The 14719-nt window shown below is 57.3% G+C and overlaps 1 protein-coding gene across 1 annotated transcript in view; it reads left to right on the top strand.

The window, feature by feature from the left end:
- The window catches only part of LOC147097759 (suppressor of SWI4 1 homolog), an 88418-nt gene that overhangs the window by 63927 nt on the left and 9772 nt on the right, over positions 1-14719 (top strand). The gene's annotated exons all lie outside the window — the stretch shown is intronic.

Below are 14719 nucleotides of genomic sequence, written 5' to 3'. Positions count from 1 at the left end.
TGGACCGGCGGGCTATTCACCTGTGGAAAGCATCACATCGAGCTCCTACTTGGAGATGGGGGGAGGGAGAGGGAGAGTGTGAGGGGGCGAGAGGGAGAGTGTGAGGGGGCGAGAGGGAGAGTGTGAGGGGGCGAGAGGGAGAGTGTGGAGGGGGCGAGAGGGAGAGTGTGGAGGGGGCGAGAGGGAGAGTGTGGGGGGGGCGAGAGGGAGAGTGTAGGGGGGGCGAGAGGGAGAGTGTAGGGGGGGCGAGAGGGAGAGTGTGGGGGGGGCGAGAGGGAGAGTGTGGGGGGGGCGAGAGGGAGAGTGTGGGGGGGGGCGAGAGGGAGAGTGTGGGGGGGGCGAGAGGGAGAGTGTGGGGGGGGGCGAGAGGGAGAGTGTGGGGGGGTGCGAGAGGGAGAGTGTGGGGGGTGCGAGAGGGAGAGTGTGGGGGGTGCGAGAGGGAGAGTGTGGGGGGTGCGAGAGGGAGAGTGTGGGGGGGGCGAGAGGGAGAGTGTGGGGGGGGGCGAGAGGGAGAGTGTGGGGGGGGCGAGAGGGAGAGTGTGGGGGGGGCGAGAGGGAGAGTGTGGGGGGGCGAGAGGGAGAGTGTGGGGGGGCGAGAGGGAGAGTGTGGGGGGGCGAGAGGGAGAGTGTGGGGGGGGCGAGAGGGAGAGTGTGGGGGGGGCGAGAGGGAGAGTGTGGGGGGGGCGAGAGGGAGAGTGTGGGGGGGCGAGAGGGAGAGGTGGGGGGGCGAGAGGGAGCGAGCGTGGGGGGGGCGAGAGGGAGAGGTGGGGGGGCGAGAGGGAGAGCGAGAGGGAGCGAGCGCGGGGGGGGCGAGAGGGAGCGAGCGCGGGGGGGGCGAGAGGGAGCGAGCGCGGGGGGGGCGAGAGGGAGCGAGCGAGCGCGGGGGGGGGCGAGAGGGAGCGAGCGCGGGGGGGGCGAGAGGGAGCGAGCGCGGGGGGGGGCGAGAGGGAGCGAGCGAGCGCGGGGGGGGCGAGAGGGAGCGAGCGAGCGCGGGGGGGGCGAGAGGGAGCGAGCGAGCGCGGGGGGGGCGAGAGGGAGCGAGCGAGCGCGGGGGGGGCGAGAGGGAGCGAGCGAGCGCGGGGGGGGCGAGAGGGAGCGAGCGAGCGCGGGGGGGGCGAGAGGGAGCGAGCGAGCGCGGGGGGGGCGAGAGGGAGCGAGCGAGCGCGGGGGGGGCGAGAGGGAGCGAGCGAGCGCTGGGGGGGGCGAGAGGGAGCGAGCGAGCGCGGGGGGGGCGAGAGGGAGCGAGCGAGCGCGGGGGGGGCGAGAGGGAGCGAGCGAGCGCGGGGGGGGCGAGAGGGAGCGAGCGAGCGCGGGGGGGGCGAGAGGGAGCGAGCGAGCGCGGGGGGGGCGAGAGGGAGCGAGCGAGCGCGGGGGGGGGCGAGAGGGAGCGAGCGAGCGCGGGGGGGCGAGAGGGAGCGAGCGAGCGCGGGGGGGGGCGAGAGGGAGCGAGCGAGCGCGGGGGGGGCGAGAGGGAGCGAGCGAGCGCGGGGGGGGGCGAGAGGGAGCGAGCGAGCGCGGGGGGGGCGAGAGGGAGCGAGCGAGCGCGGGGGGGGGCGAGAGGGAGCGAGCGAGCGCGGGGGGGGCGAGAGGGAGCGAGCGAGCGCGGGGGGGGCGAGAGGGAGCGAGCGAGCGCGGGGGGGGGCGAGAGGGAGCGAGCGAGCGCGGGGGGGGCGAGAGGGAGCGAGCGAGCGCGGGGGGGGCGAGAGGGAGCGAGCGAGCGCGGGGGGGGCGAGAGGGAGCGAGCGGAGCGCGGGGGGGGCGAGAGGGAGCGAGCGAGCGCGGGGGGGGCGAGAGGGAGCGAGCGAGCGCGGGGGGGGGCGAGAGGGAGCGAGCGAGCGCGGGGGGGGGGCGAGAGGGAGCGAGCGAGCGCGGGGGGGGGGCGAGAGGGAGCGAGCGAGCGCGGGGGGGGGGCGAGAGGGAGCGAGCGAGCGCGGGGGGGGCGAGAGGGAGCGAGCGAGCGCGGGGGAGGGAGGCGAGCGAGCGCGGGGGGGGGCGAGAGGGAGCGAGCGAGCGCGGGGGGGGCGAGAGGGAGCGAGCGAGCGCGGGGGGGGCGAGAGGGAGCGAGCGAGCGCGGGGGGGGCGAGAGGGAGCGAGCGAGCGCGGGGGGGGCGAGAGGGAGCGAGCGAGCGCGGGGGGGGCGAGAGGGAGCGAGCGAGCGCGGGGGGGGCGAGAGGGAGCGAGCGAGCGCGGGGGGGGGCGAGAGGGAGCGAGCGAGCGCGGGGGGGGCGAGAGGGAGCGAGCGAGCGCGGGGGGGGCGAGAGGGAGCGAGCGAGCGCGGGGGGGGGGCGAGAGGGAGCGAGCGAGCGCGGGGGGGGGCGAGAGGGAGCGAGCGAGCGCGGGGGGGGCGAGAGGGAGCGAGCGAGCGCGGGGGGGGGGCGAGAGGGAGCGAGCGTGCGCGGGCGGGAGGGAGGGAGCGTGTGCGGGAGAGAGAGAGAGGTGGTGGTTTGATTTGTGTTTCCCATTCTTTCTCTAGCCCAGGGCTGATGTTTGCCTGTCCCTGACTGGTGAATTGAAGCTGGTCCCTTCCTGTGGCTCAGTCCAAGTTGGTGAATTTCCACTCACCAGCTGAACCATTGGGGTTACATTGATTGACTGAAGCCGTGTAGTATTTTAAAATTGCAGCAACAACTTGCATTTATATAGCGTCTATAACATAGTAAAACGCCCCAAGGTGCTTCACAGGAGCGATTATCAAGCAAAATTTGACATCGAGCCACATAGGAGATATTAGGACAGGCGATCAAAAGCTTGGTTAAAGAGGTAGGTTTTAAGGAGGAAACCGAGACAGAGAGGTTTCGGGAGGGAATTGCAGAGTTTGGGGCCTCGACAGCAGAAGGCACGGCCACCAATGGTGGAGCGATGAAAGTCAGGGATGCACAAGAGGCCAGATTTGGAGGAGCGCAGAGATCTCGGTGTGGGGGGAAGAGGGTGTTGTGGGGCTGGAGGAGATTACAGCGATAGGGAAGAGTGAGGTCACGGAGGGATTTGAACACAAGGATGAGAATTTTAAATTTGAGGCATTGTTTAGCCGGGAGCCAGTGTAGGTCAGTGAGCACAGGGGTGATGGGTGAACGGGAGTTAGGACACGGGGCAGTGAGCACAGGGGTGATGGGTGAACGGGAGTTAGGACACGGGGCAGTGAGCACAGGGGTGATGGGTGAACGGGAGTTAGGACACGGGTCAGCGAGCACAGGGGTGATGGGTGAACGGGAGTTAGGACACGGGCAGTGAGCACAGGGGTGATGGGTGAACGGGAGTTAGGACACGGGTCAGCGAGCACAGGGGTGATGGGTGAACGGGAGTTAGGACACGGGTCAGCGAGCACAGGGGTGATGGGTGAACAGGAGTTAGGACACGGGGCAGTGAGCACGGGTGATGGGTGAACAGGAGTTAGGACACGGGGCAGTGAGCACAGGGGTGATGGGTGAACGGGAGTTAGGACACGGGCAGTGAGCACAGGGGTGATGGGTGAACGGGAGTTAGGACACGGGGCAGTGAGCACAGGGGTGATGGGTGAACGGGAGTTAGGACACGGGGCAGTGAGCACAGGGGTGATGGGTGAACGGGAGTTAGGACACGGGTCAGCGAGCACAGGGGTGATGGGTGAACAGGAGTTAGGACACGGGTCAGCGAGCACAGGGGTGATGGGTGAACAGGAGTTAGGACACGGGGCAGTGAGCACGGGTGATGGGTGAACGGGAGTTAGGACACGGGGCAGTGAGCACAGGGGTGATGGGTGAACGGGAGTTAGGACACGGGTCAGCGAGCACAGGGGTGATGGGTGAACGGGAGTTAGGACACGGGTCAGCGAGCACAGGGGTGATGGGTGAACGGGAGTTAGGACACGGGGCAGTGAGCACAGGGGTGATGGGTGAACGGGAGTTAGGACACGGGGCAGTGAGCACAGGGGTGATGGGTGAACAGGAGTTAGGACACGGGGCAGTGAGCACGGGTGATGGGTGAACGGGAGTTAGGACACGGGGCAGTGAGCACAGGGGTGATGGGTGAACGGGAGTTAGGACACGGGGCAGTGAGCACGGGTGATGGGTGAACAGGAGTTAGGACACGGGGCAGTGAGCACGGGTGATGGGTGAACGGGAGTTAGGACACGGGGCAGTGAGCACAGGGGTGATGGGTGAACGGGAGTTAGGACACGGGGCAGTGAGCACAGGGGTGATGGGTGAACGGGAGTTAGGACACGGGGCAGTGAGCACAGGGGTGATGGGTGAACGGGAGTTAGGACACGGGCAGTGAGCACAGGGGTGATGGGTGAACGGGAGTTAGGACACGGGCAGTGAGCACAGGGGTGATGGGTGAACGGGAGTTAGGACACGGGGCAGTGAGCACGGGTGATGGGTGAACGGGAGTTAGGACACGGGGCAGTGAGCACAGGGGTGATGGGTGAATGGGAGTTAGGACACGGGGCAGTGAGCACAGGGGTGATGGGTGAACAGGAGTTAGGACACGGGCAGTGAGCACAGGGGTGATGGGTGAACGGGAGTTAGGACACGGGGCAGTGAGCACGGGTGATGGGTGAACGGGAGTTAGGACACGGGGCAGTGAGCACAGGGGTGATGGGTGAATGGGAGTTAGGACACGGTCAGCGAGCACGGGTGATGGGTGAAGGAGAGTTAGGACACGGGCAGTGAGCACAGGGGTGATGGGTGAATGGGAGTTAGGACACGGTCAGCGAGCACAGGGCGATGGGTGAACGGGAGTTAGGACACGGGGCAGTGAGCACAGGGGTGATGGGTGAACGGGAGTTAGGACACGGGGCAGCGAGCACAGGGGTGATGGGTGAACGGGAGTTAGGACACGGGGCAGTGAGCACAGGGGTGATGGGTGAACGGGAGTTAGGACACGGGGCAGTGAGCACAGGGGTGATGGGTGAACAGGAGTTAGGACACGGGGCAGTGAGCACAGGGGTGATGGGTGAACGGGAGTTAGGACACGGGCAGTGAGCACAGGGGTGATGGGTGAACGGGAGTTAGGACACGGGGCAGTGAGCACAGGGGTGATGGGTGAACGGGAGTTAGGACACGGGGCAGTGAGCACAGGGGTGATGGGTGAACAGGAGTTAGGACACGGGCAGTGGAGTTTTGTATGAGCTCAAATTTATGTAAGGTGGGAGGCCGGCCAGGAGTGCGTTGGAATAGTCAAGTCTGGAGGTAATGAAGGCATGGATGAAGGTTTCAGCAGCGGATGAGCTGAGGCAATCGCGGGGACGGGCGATGTTACGGAGGTGGAAGTAGGCGGGCTTGGTGATGGAGCGGAGATGTGGTCGGAAGCTCAGACAGATGCTAGTGAGAGGGATGAAGTCGGTGGCGAGGGAACAGAGTTTGTGGCAGGGACCGAAAACAATAGCTTCGGTCTTCCCAATGTTTAGTCAGAAGGATCAGAGGGAGTGCCCTGCATTTATTTATTCATTTGGTGATTATGGTTGTTGCAAGGTCTCTTGTCAAACTAATTTGAAATACAACGCACATAGCATTTTGCATAAAACTGGAAGAAATCGCTCCAATTTCTGCTCTGGTTTCAGTGGCCGTGCTTGTTAATCTGTAATCCTGTATATATTGTGGGATAGATTGGAGAGGGGTTCAGCGAGATACACAAACAATTCCCATTATTACACTGACTGTGGGTAGTGATGGACCCTTGCGGGAGAATCAGTGTCTTTGTTGAACTGCGCTACCTGTGGAACGTATACCCTAAATGACAAGCCACCCACTCCAGCTCTCCTTTTCCCCCCTCAGGCTGTGAGCGACATTGGCTAGACTGTGATCATTGCCCCTTGCTGGTGGTGAAATAGTGACTGTTTCTATCACTGAGTGGCTGTGCTAGGCCACTCCAGAGAGCATTCAGAGTCAGGTGTAGGCCAGACCCAGGGGAGGGTCCCGCGACACCCGTCCCTGAGGGTTTTACTGTCGGGGGTGTTTTGTTGGATGTTGCAGGCTGCACAAGCCAATGGCACCCGATTCCTTATTCATTCCTACGTTCCTTTGGCCAGGAGCAGAACTCTTCACAGGCCTCTGGTCATTCTTACACTGACTGCTCAGGACACTGACTGCTCAGGACCCTGACCGTGTCCTTTGGATTAATGGGGGGGACGGTCAGCTCCACACGGCCGTGTTAATGGAATTCAGCAGAAGCACGGGACTGGAGATTGACCCAGCGTTCCACGCCCCTGCGGTGTCGGACCCTGATGCACTGTGCCACTCGGTCAAACCCATTTTATTTTTTGACTAATTTCCCCCTCCTAGTGACTTTGTGAAGTGATGTGTGGCGTTTCAGTGGGGTACCTGCTGCAGGTAAAAGATTCCTCTCGCTTCAGTGCAGTCGCTGCCCTTGAACCGGTCCCACACTGGACACAGTCGTGTGATCCTCGGAGCCCCCAGTCCCCGTTCGGTTTACCGTCCTGTAGATGTTTAGTGGAATTTTTAATCACTTTGCCATTCCAGATAAAAGTACTGAAAATGCATTTGATGGCGATGAGGATGGATCGAGGCTGAAAGGTAGGCAGCAGTGGTAGACAGTAGTTAGTTAAAATAGTTAAACTTTAGAATTGGTGCTTCGAGTCCCTCCCCCTCCACACCGCTACACTCAGGATCTCCTGAGTTGTTCAAAGCCTTTCACATTTACAATGGACTCCCCGGGTCGAGTGGCCAGTGTGACCATTAGTTGCCGTTCACTTAGCAGATTGAGCTCCTCCGTGATTCAGGAATGCTCCGCTTCTGGGGTGGGGGGACGACGGGTGGTCGCTGAGATTTACCCCAATCCCCGTAAAATCCCTTCCCACGGGATCTTTAATGTCCACCTTAGAGGGTCAGCCGGTGGCTCCCTCTGGCCTCAGGGTCAGAAGGTTGTGGGTTCAAGGCCCACTCCAGAGACTTGAGCACGTAATCCAGGCTGACACTCCAGTGCAGTACTGAGGGAGCGCTGCACTGTCGGAGGGGCAGTACTGAGGGAGTGCCGCACTGTCGGAGGGGCAGTACTGAGGGAGTGCCGCACTGTCGGAGGGGCAGTACTGAGGGAGCGCCGCACTGTCGGAGGGGCAGTACTGAGGGAGTGTCGGAGGGGCGGTGCTGAGGGAGTGATGCACTGTTGGAGGGGCAGTACTGAGGGAGCGCTGCACTGTCGGAGGGGGAGTACTGAGGGAGTGCTGCACTGTCGGAGGGGGAGTACGGAGGGAGTGCCGCACTGTCGGAGGGGCAGTACTGATGGGGCGCCACACTGTCAGCGGGGCAGTACTGATGGAGCGCCGCACTGTCGGAGGAGCAGTACTGATGGAGTGCTGCACTGTCGGAGGGGCAGTACTGAGGGAGCGCTGCACTGTCGGAGGGGCAGTACTGAGGGAGCGCTGCACTGTCGGAGGGGCAGTACTGAGGGAGTGCTGCACTGTCGGAGGGGCAGTAATGAGGGAGTGCTGCACTGTCGGAGGGGCAGTACTGAGGGAGCGCCGCACTGTCGGAGGGGCAGTACTGAGGGAGCGCCGCACTGTCGGAGGGGCAGTACTGATGGAGCGCCGCACTGGCGAAGGGGCAGTACTGAGGGAGCGCCGCACTGTCGGAGGGGCAGTACTGAGGGAGCGCTGCACTGTCGGAGGGGCAGTACTGAGGGAGTGCTGCACTGTCGGAGGGTCAGTACTGAGGGAGTGCTGCACTGTCAGAGGTGCCGTCTTTCCGATGAGATAAAGGTGTCCGAGAATGAAGAACTTGCATTTCTATAGCGCCTTTGGCAACCTCTGGCTATCCCAAAGCGAGTCGCAGCCAATAAATGATCATTGTAGGAAAACAATTGGCACCCAATCCATACACGGCAAGGTCCCACAAACAGTGAGATAAATGACTAGAAAATGTGTTTTATGAAAACTGAGCTGGATGTAATGGCTGTGGATTAATATTTGCAGTTTTACTGAAGTTATTTAGGGTCTTTCAAGCAACAGGAGATGGTATCTGTTTGAAAGGCTGCAGCCTGACAACTCACTGCATTACCCAGAAGGAAGATTACATTTTTACTGCCACTCACATCTTTCTGTTTGGCTCTGGATTATAAAAAGGAATCAATTATTACTTCTCTCAGTCCTGTTAGAGGATCAGCCTCTGGAATGTTGGGGTCTGTAATGTTTTACGAGCTCAGTGACAGGAACAGACATCTACATTGAGCCTTGAAACTTAAGGCTTTGAGCAGTGAGTGCTCGGGGCAGAGACCTTTTCACCTTTTAAGGGAAGAAGTAGAGGGAGATACAGGGCTATGGGGGGAGAGCGGGGCAGTGGGATTAGTTAGTGATTGATACAGGGGTATGGGGAGAGAGTGGGGCAGTGGGATTAGTTAGTGATTGATACAGGGCTATGGGGAGAGAGCGGGGCAGTGGGATTAGTTAGTGATTGATACAGGGCTATGGGGGGAGAGTGGGGCAGTGGGATTAGTTAGTGATTGATACAGGGGTATGGGCAGAGAGCGGGGCAGTGGGATTAGTTAGTGATTGATACAGGGCTATGGGGAGAGAGTGGGGCAGTGGGATTAGTTAGTGATTGATACAGGGGTATGGGCAGAGAGTGGGGCAGTGGGATTAGTTTGGGATTGATACAGGGCTATGGGGAGAGAGCGGGGCAGTGGGATTAGTTAGTGATTGATACAGGGGTATGGGGAGAGAGCAGGGCAGTGGGATTAGTTAGTGATTGATACAGGGCTATGGGGAGAGAGTGGGGCAGTGGGATTAGTTAGTGATTGATACAGGGCTATGGGGAGAGAGCAGGGCAGTGGGATTAGTTAGTGATTGATACAGGGGTATGGGGAGAGAGTGGGGCAGTGGGATTAGTTAGTGATTGATACAGGGGTATGGGGAGAGAGTGGGGCAGTGGGATTAGTTAGTGATTGATACAGGGCTATGGGGAGAGAGCGGGGCAGTGGGATTAGTTAGTGATTGATACAGGGCGATGGGGAGAGAGTGGGGCAGTGGGATTAGTTAGTGATTGATACAGGGCGATGGGGAGAGAGTGGGGCAGTGGGATTAGTTAGTGATTGATACAGGGCTATGGGGAGAGTGGGGCAGTGGGATTAGTTAGTGATTGATACAGGGCGATGGGGAGAGAGCAGGGCAGTGGGATTAGTTAGTGATTGATACAGGGGTATGGGCAGAGAGTGGGGCAGTGGGATTAGTTAGTGATTGATACAGGGGTATGGGGAGAGAGTGGGGCAGTGGGATTAGTTAGTGATTGATACAGGGCTATGGGGAGAGAGCGGGGCAGTGGGATTAGTTAGTGATTGATACAGGGGTATGGGCAGAGAGTGGGGCAGTGGGATTAGTTAGTGATTGATACAGGGGTATGGGGAGAGAGCGGGGCAGTGGGATTAGTTTGGGATTGATACAGGGCTATGGGGAGAGAGCGGGGCAGTGGGATTAGTTAGTGATTGATACAGGGCTATGGGGAGAGAGCGGGGCAGTGGGATTAGTTTGGGATTGATACAAGGCGATGGGGAGAGAGCGGGGCAGTGGGATTAGTTAGTGATTGATACAGGGCTATGGGGAGAGAGCGGGGCAGTGGGATTAGTTTGGGGATTGATACAGGGCTATGGGGAGAGAGCGGGGCAGTGGGATTAGTTAGTGATTGATACAGGGGTATGGGGGGAGAGTGGGGCAGTGGGATTAGTTAGTGATTGATGCAGGGCTATGGGGAGAGAGTGGGGCAGTGGGATTAGTTAGTGATTGATGCAGGGCTATGGGGAGAGTGGGGGACAGTGGGATTAGTTAGTGATTGATACAGGGCTATGGGGAGAGAGTGGGGCAGTGGGATTAGTTAGTGATTGATGCAGGGCTATGGGGAGAGTGGGGGACAGTGGGATTAGTTAGTGATTGATACAGGGCTATGGGGAGAGAGTGGGGCAGTGGGATTAGTTTGGGGATTGATACAGGGCTATGGGGAGAGAGCGGGGCGGTGGGATTAGTTAGTGATTGATACAGGGCTATGGGCAGAGAGCGGGGCAGTGGGATTAGTTTGGGATTGATGCAGGGCTATGGGCAGAGAGTGGGGCAGTGGGATTAGTTAGTGATTGATACAGGGCGATGGGGAGAGAGTGGGGCAGTGGGATTAGTTAGTGATTGATACAGGGCTATGGGCAGAGAGCGGGGCAGTGGGATTAGTTTGGGATTGATACAGGGCTATGGGGAGAGAGCGGGGCAGTGGGATTAGTTAGTGATTGATACAGGGCTATGGGGAGAGAGCGGGGCAGTGCGATTAGTTAGTGATTGATACAGGGCTATGGGGAGAGAGCGGGACAGTGGGATTAGTTTGGGATTGATACAGGGCTATGGGGAGAGAGCGGGGCAGTGGGATTAGTTTGGGATTGATACAGGGCTATGAGGAGAGAGTGGGGCAGTGGGATTAGTTTGGGATTGATACAGGGCTATGGGGAGAGAGCGGGGCAGTGGGATTAGTTTGGGATTGATACAGGGGTATGGGCAGAGAGCGGGGCAGTGGGATTAGTTTGGGATTGATACAGGGCTATGGGCAGAGAGCGGGGCAGTGGGATTAGTTTGGGATTGATACAGGGCTATGGGGAGAGCACGGGGCAGTGGGATTAGTTTGGGATTGATACAGGGGTATGGGCAGAGAGTGGGACAGTGGGATTAGTTTGGGATTGATACAGGGCTATGGGGAGAGCGGGGCAATGGGATTAGTTTGGGGATTGATGCAGGGCTATGGGGAGAGCGGGGCAGTGGGATTAGTTTGGGATTGATACAGGGCTATGGGGAGAGAGCGGGGCAGTGGGATTAGTTTGGGATTGATACAGGGCTATGAGGAGAGAGTGGGGCAGTGGGATTAGTTTGGGATTGATACAGGGCTATGGGGAGAGCGGGGCAGTGGGATTAGTTTGGGATTGATACAGGGCTATGGGGAGAGAGCGGGGCGGTGGGATTAGTTTGGGATTGATACAGTGCTATGGGGAGAGCGGGGCAGTGGGATTAGTTTGGGATTGGATTGATACAGGGCTATGGGAAGAGAGCGGGGCAGTGGGATTAGTTTAGGATTGACACAGGGCTATGGGGAGAGCGGGGCAGTGGGATTAGTTTAGGATTGATACAGGGCTATGGGAAGAGCGGGGCAGTGGGATTAGTTTAGGATTGATACAGGGCTATGGGGAGAGCGGGGCAGTGGGATTAGTTTGGGATTGGATTGATACAGGGCTATGGGAAGAGAGCGGGGCAGTGGGATTAGTTTAGGATTGATACAGGGCTATGGGAAGAGCGGGGCAGTGGGATTAGTTTAGGATTGACACAGGGCTATGGGGAGAGCGGGGCAGTGGGATTAGTTTAGGATTGACACAGGGCTATGGGGAGAGCGGGGCAGTGGGATTAGTTTAGGATTGACACAGGGCTATGGGGAGAGCGGGGCAGTGGGATTAGTTTAGGATTGACACAGGGCTATGGGCGCAGTGCAGCCTGTGGGGGAGCAGCTAATAACAGACCGCAAGTTTATGATTTCTGTGTTAGGCTGCGCGAGCGCTAAATCCTGAAGTTGTGGTCAGTTTCTGCCAGTTCACCGTCATCAGGACCACAAATTCCGTGCCATGATTTTCTAAGAAGAGCCTGAGAGTGGTGCGTGCTGGAGCTGAGCTGCCGAGTGCGGGGGAGGGAGGGGTTGGGAGCCTATTAAAGTTTCTGTGTGTTCCGCTTCACAAAATCCATACAACAATGCAACAGTCTGCCTTCATTAACATCAGTTTTTGACGATATTTAGGTCCCCTGCCTTCACCTAAAGAACTGATCAAAGGGAATATTAAAACTATCGTCGAGTACAAAGTCGACGAGGATGGGAAGAAATTGAAGGTGAGCTTTGCTCTGCGCTCAGGAGCCAGTATTGCTTTGGTCTTCCTTTCTCTAGCCACCGTTGAAATATCCGAGCCCAGGAACACAAACACCCGTTGTACTGCCCCAATTAAATTCTTAAAGATAGATTAAGCCGATGCGACTTCAGTAAAACCCCTTTAGTAGACATCAGACTGTGGATAGGTTCAGGGTAGCTCCGAGCTCCCGGGCTGACTGGTTGATGCACTGTGATTGGGAAATTCACGGCAATGGCTCTGCTGAAACACTAGATTTGTTCCTGTAATGTTAACATTCAGGAAATAGCTGCGTGTGCACGTCGTGCCACATTCCACATACCACACTTTGCAACAAGTGCCATGTGAGAGAGGGCAGCCGTTTAATGCCGTTTTTGAAACAGGCCAGTATTTTCCGGCAATGTAGCGGTTATGTTACTGGGCCAGTAATCCAGAGAACGTGAGATCATATCCCACCGTGGCAGTCAGTTTATTACAAGTCCGGAAGTAAAAGTGAGCATGAAGCTGTCGGATTGACGTAAAAACCCAACGGGTTCACTAACTAATGATATTCGGGGAAGGAAACTTGCCGTCCTTACATAAAAACTAGGAGCAGGAGTAGGCCATTCAGTAGGCCATTCGGCCCTACGAGCCTGCTCCCTGTCCGGGCCTATATGTGACTCCAGTCCCACACCAACACGGTTGACTCGTAACTGAAATCTGAAGTGGCCGCAGTTCAAGCGGAAGGCTCGCCACCACCTCCTCGGGGCAACGAGGGATGGGCCATAACTGCCGGCCTTGACAGCGACGCCCACATCCCCAGAATGAATTAAAAAAATCTCTGATCCGTTCCCTCAGCAAACGATAATCGGATTCGGCCCTGAAGCTATGCGTACCCTATCAACAGTTAGATACTGTGATTTAAAGGGGCACTGCTTCACTTTAGCAGCAGGATAATCCCGTGCGTTGCATGATGTGGCACTACCGTCCTTATAAACCTGCAGTGTTAACATCATCATCCCACTTAGCGTGGGCAGTGCCGCGGGAGATTGGCTAGTCAGTACGCCTGCCTTTTGCATCCTCCGGACCTCATTTTGTTCCAGTCTTTAACAATGACGGGAAGCCAGTCATTGACCCGGAGCCTGAAACATTCAAGCAGTTACTACTGCCCTCTGATTGGCCAGAGCACTTAATAACTATTGGCTACAGTGAACTGGGGTTACTATAGTGACCTTAAAGTCACAGGCCAGGTTGACAGCGAAACATCACAATCATGGTCCAGACACTCACTCCCCAGGAGAAATCCTCGAATTTAAACGCTTCACCTCTGCTGGCCTGGTCACTTCCTTTCCCCCTATTCTGTTTTATTTTCTTCCCTAAAACCTCTGTTAATTTTACTCTCTCTATATCTAACATCGCTGCCGGTTTTTTCCCTATTTCTTCCTAATTTGGTAAAATCGTTCATTGCCTTTGTGCTTCTGCTTCCCTCCGCTCGCCGACCGTTTCGAAAGTGGCTTCAAAGGCTGTTAGTATCTCGCTGCCGATTGAAGGCCCCGACGTCAGTGTGATGCCGGCCTGTCCGTCTCTCTGTGTCCCCGGGAAGCAGCGAGTCTGGATGGAGCTCGGTGATTGTGCGGTGTTACATTGAATCTACAGCACAGACACAGGCCATTCGGCCCCACTGGTCCGTGCCGGTGTTTCTGCTCCACATGAGCTTCCTCCCACTCCCCTTCCTCTCACCCTATCAGCATATCCTTCTATTCCCTTCTCCTTCATGTACTTGTCCAGCCTCCCCTTAAATGCATCTGTGTTATTCACTTCAACCACTTCCTGTGGTAGCGAGTTCCACATTCTCCCCACTCTCTGGGTAAAGAAGTTTCTCCTGAATTCCCTGTTGGATTTATTAGTGACTCTCTTATATTGATGGCCTCTAGTTCTGGTCTCCCCCACAAGTGGAAACATTTTCTCTGTGTCTATCCTATCAAAGCCCTTCATAATGTTAAAGACCTCTATCCGGTCACCCCTCAGCCGCCTCTTTAGAGAAAGGGGTACGGGGGGTGATCAGGCAACATACGACGCCCTGTAAACTTCCACACCCGCCTGAACTTTGCAGGCGTGATTGCTAGCAGCTGACTGCCAGCAAAGGGCTCGTGTGTGCAAAGTTAAATATATAACTACTTGAAAAATGTCAAACTTTTTTTGCAGATTGTCCGCACGTTCAGAATTGAAAATAGGAAAGCTTCAAAAGCTGTGGCCAGGAGAAAAGTGAGTTTCTGTACGAGCGAATGTGCTCTGTAGCACATCCTCATCAAACAGTGACTTTTTAAAGCTTATGTTCTTGGACATTTTACGGTGAACTTTTGCTAAAAGGGTTTGCCTGTTTACTTGGTAAGAACGTATGGAGTTATTCAGACTGTGTGTGTGTGTGTGTGTGTCTCTGTGTGTGTACATTGTTTTGGTTTTGGGTCGATGGCTGGATGCCATTTGCCAGTGAAGAATTTTTCTCAAATTAAGATCATGCAAAGTTCGGTTAACTCCACCAGTGACACAGCTGTTGAATCCAGTCTTCTGTCCAGTTTAGATGTTCTATCTTCAGTCCGTGCTGATTCCTAAGCTTGTAGATGGCACCACATTGGGGGTTGTCGGGTTTCAAATAATAGGGAACTGGCAAACCAAATACAAAGGATCAGTTGGGAAGGTGGGCTGATGAGTGGCAAATGGCGTTTAATGCGGAGAAACAAGACTAAGGAAGAGAATGTAAACGGCATCAGGGGACAATACAGGGGAGAGATGTGGGGCTATTGTTGGAGGGGCGTGCTCCCTGAATCCAACAGCACTGTGTTCGATAACAGCAAAGGAAGCCAACAGGATTTTGGGTTGTCCCGCCAGAGGGATAGGA

The sequence above is a fragment of the Somniosus microcephalus genome, chromosome 31 (assembly GCF_052327205.1).
Source record: "Somniosus microcephalus isolate GS21.2 chromosome 31, FLI_Smic_1.0, whole genome shotgun sequence".
In the NCBI taxonomy this organism is placed as follows: domain Eukaryota; kingdom Metazoa; phylum Chordata; class Chondrichthyes; order Squaliformes; family Somniosidae; genus Somniosus; species Somniosus microcephalus.
Note: the sequence above shows the minus strand (reverse complement) of the source record. Positions and strands in the feature narration are given on the sequence as shown.